The sequence below is a fragment of the Cetorhinus maximus genome, chromosome 12, assembly GCF_964194155.1.
Source record: "Cetorhinus maximus chromosome 12, sCetMax3.hap1.1, whole genome shotgun sequence".
Taxonomy (NCBI): domain Eukaryota; kingdom Metazoa; phylum Chordata; class Chondrichthyes; order Lamniformes; family Cetorhinidae; genus Cetorhinus; species Cetorhinus maximus.
This window is the reverse complement of record NC_135890.1, coordinates 32,294,789-32,298,226: the sequence shown is the minus strand read 5'-3', so window position 1 is coordinate 32,298,226 and position 3,438 is coordinate 32,294,789. Positions and strand designations below refer to the sequence as shown.

The window sequence follows — 3,438 nt, the reverse complement described above, 5'->3', positions numbered from 1 at the left end:
CAGTTACTGCAGGATTTGGCACCATGTGGACATGGAGGGAATCCACTGCCAGTGTCTGTGAAATTGACAGAAGTGCTCATTTTCTATGCCAGTAACTCCTTTTAGTGCCCCGCAGGTGACCTCTGTGGAATATCACAAGCCTCCACGCACAAATGCATCCATGAGGTCACGGATGCCATCTTTGTGAGGGCACACAATTTTTGCATTTCGTCTGGGGCCAGGAGAGCCAGGCTGCAAGAGTGATTGGATTTGCACAGATCTTGAGTTTCCCACAGGTGCAGGATGCCATCGATGACACTCACATGGCGCTCAGGTCTCCATTGTAACATGTGGTCAGCTGTGTCAACCACAAGGGCTTCCATTCGCTGCAGCTGGTGCGCGACCACCACAAGCTCATCCTGCAGGTCTGTGCACGGTTTCCAGGGAGTGTGCACAACTCCTATATTCTCAGTCAGCCACAGATCCCTGAAGTCTTCCAGGGTCCACAGAAGCGGAAGAGATGGCTCCTCTGTGACAAGGGCTACCTGCAGAGGCCGTGGCTGATGACACCTGTGCAGTGGCCTCAGACTGCAGCAGAGCGACAGTATAACGAGGCTCATGCTGCAACTCGCAATGTGGTGAATATTAGGTTCCGGTGCCTGGACTGGTCTAGTGGAGCCCTGCAATACAGTCCACAGAAGGTGTCACTTAACATCATTGTCTGCTGTGCCCTTTATAACCTGGCGCTGCAACGGGGAGAGGAGCTGGCTGAGGAGGGGATGGAGGAGCTGCATGTCTCCTCTGATGAGGAGGACGTCGACGGGGATAAAGTTGAGGAGGTCCTCGAAGGCGATGATGATGGCAAGGGGGCCCTCACACTGGCCAGATGAGGCAGGTGCACTTAGGAGGCCCTCATAGCCGCTAGATTTGTGGAGGATGATAACAACATGCAGTGAGGAGACACCATGGATCCTCACTGCATTTATGAACGTTTGACTCCAGTCTGGCTTATGGCAGCGCACATACCCTCTGTGAGAATGCTCCTGTCATGGAGATGCAGTCGCTTGATTGCAGGAGGATGGAGTGAGGCAACTCCATAGATCTTCACATAGGCTCTGAGAATGTCTGACTCCTGTCTGGCTGAGGGTAGCTCGCTTGCGCTCTGTGATCAGGGTCGTATCATGGAGACACAGCCATAAAACTTTAAAAGCATCTGATGCTTTGTCTGCCTTCAGCACCTGACCCCTTCAGGAGCACAGAATCACTGGCCACAGATGCTGAAAAGATGGGGATCAGCCCCACCGTAAAGGTGCTGAGAGCATGCAAAGAAACTCTGTGATGCCTGCCCATGACATTCTGGTAGCAATGACCAGCACTGCTGAGGTGCAGGCATCAGTAATGTATCTAAGGAGTGTGAGGCTGAGCCATCACTTTGGTCTGAAGGCTGCACAGAGCACAGGGAAGAGGCCCTGGACTGAGACACCTGCCTTTATCTTGTGCTGCAAGGTTTCACATCTGAGTGACAAGAACACTGCTCATCAGAACAAGGAGCCACAGGCAGGGAGACATTCTTGGGAGTTTATTGACAATAGTGAACATTAAGTACAAGTGATTAACACCCATGCCCAGACTATGGCTACCTTAGGTGAAGATGCGTTTGATTATATTTACTCACCGTATAATCCCTATTCTTATCAATACATAAGCAGCCGGCCAAAAGGTTCTACTTGGAGACAAAGGAATTACTTGAGCAACTATGGTGACCCTAGCGAATATTTTGACAACTATCAACGAGCTCAGCTCAAAGTGATATTATCCCAGGTGAACCCAAACCTAACACCAAGAGTGAGAAAAGCAAACACGAAAGATGTTGGAGTTCAGGTTAATCCCAGAACCGATGCATCTGTGCAATGTTCATTAGGTCCCAGGACACTGATGATGATGACTATGAGGCGGAGGGGAGTAGTCAAGCGCCGGCCTTCACAGAACCAAATACAGGGGAGTCCGGTTAGTATGCCCAAAAATGTTCGGTTCCGGAGGACCATGGCTATCTATTCTCCTGTCATATCACCCAATCTAAATACCTTCCTGTATAAAGGAGAGCCATGGGATGCCGGCAAACCAAATTCCAAAGAAGCACAAGAGGAACCTCAGCAGGAAGAGGAGGTATCTGAAGTGGTGAAAGAGGAGAAAGCTACAAAGGAGGAAACGGCATCCGAGCAAGTTAAGGAATTTGAAGAGAGAGGAACTGCAACCGTGGATGGTCCAAGTGGCACAATTGCCGAACAGCCTGAAGATACAACGAAAGATGAGGAAAAGCAAGACACCGGAACCGCGGTCACCAAAACAACCCAAAGCGAGAAACGCTTAAGATTTCAGTTTCTAGAGCAGAAATATGGATACTTCCATTGCAAAGACTGTAACGCTCGCTGGGAGAGTGCTTACGTTTGGTGTGTACAAGGCACTAACAAGGTCTACTTTAAGCAGTTTTGCAGGACCTGTGAGAAGGCCTACAACCCTTACTGGGTCGAGGACATCACCTGTCAAGTAAGTAGCGCAGGAAGCACACAGCCTGTGTAGACGTTTACTGAGGTGTATCCAGCATCCGTACAGTGAGACTTGTTTTTTCCTGCCCATCAGACCTGCAAACAGACAAGATGTACATCTTCTTAACTTTCCTAACCCTGCCGCCATGCCTTGGTGCTTCCCGGATATCCACACCCAAGTTAGGGGCAGCCTGCTGACTGCTACACCCTGTCTGTGATGACCTTGACAGGCGCCCTTTGGAGTCTGAGACCTGGAGGGCCCCTGCCTGCTTTTGGGGTCTTGCTGTGCAGTATTGGCACCCTCCTCGGCCTGTGGAGCTAGAGCTGTTGAGGTCACAGGAAAATGGGATTTGAATGGGCTGGACACTCCCAGAGTCACCTGGGTGGATGTCCCTCGGGTGTGCACCTGCTGAACCTCCTCCCTACGGGTGCCCAAGGGCCCCCTGGCTGACTCCTTGAGGAGAAGGGGTTGCTGGATTGAGATCGAGCTGCCCCAAACCCATCTCGCATATGCACTTTTGGAGGCCCACCATAGCATTAGAGATGGAGTTCAGCCCACCGAGCCATGCAGGAGTGATGTCTTGATGGCGGACGCCATACTACCAGTGTTGGCCTCGATGTGTTGGCATGCCGGCACTATCACCTCAGCCTGAAGGCGGACGGAGTCTGCCATCATGCCTTGCAATCTGAGGAGTGCAGCTGACATCCCTTCCTGATGTTCCTTAGCCTGCCTTTGCAGCTCCAGCAACTGTGACATGACTGAGTCCTGAGGCTCGTCATCTGACACAGACTCAGCAAGTTTCTGGCCTCCAGTAGTCCACCAAGTGCCAGGGACCTGGGAAGTCCCTGTCGCCGCCTAGTGTGGATCAGATAGTGCGATGTGCTCACCAGACTGTTATCCTGAGTCTACTCT

The 3,438-nt window shown here is 51.5% G+C and overlaps 1 pseudogene; it reads left to right on the top strand.

Annotated features, from left to right (window-relative positions):
* The first annotated feature begins 1,611 nt into the window (after positions 1-1,611).
* Positions 1,612-2,559, top strand: LOC144687892 (zygote arrest protein 1.L pseudogene; annotated as a pseudogene).
* The last annotated feature ends 879 nt before the right edge of the window (positions 2,560-3,438 follow it).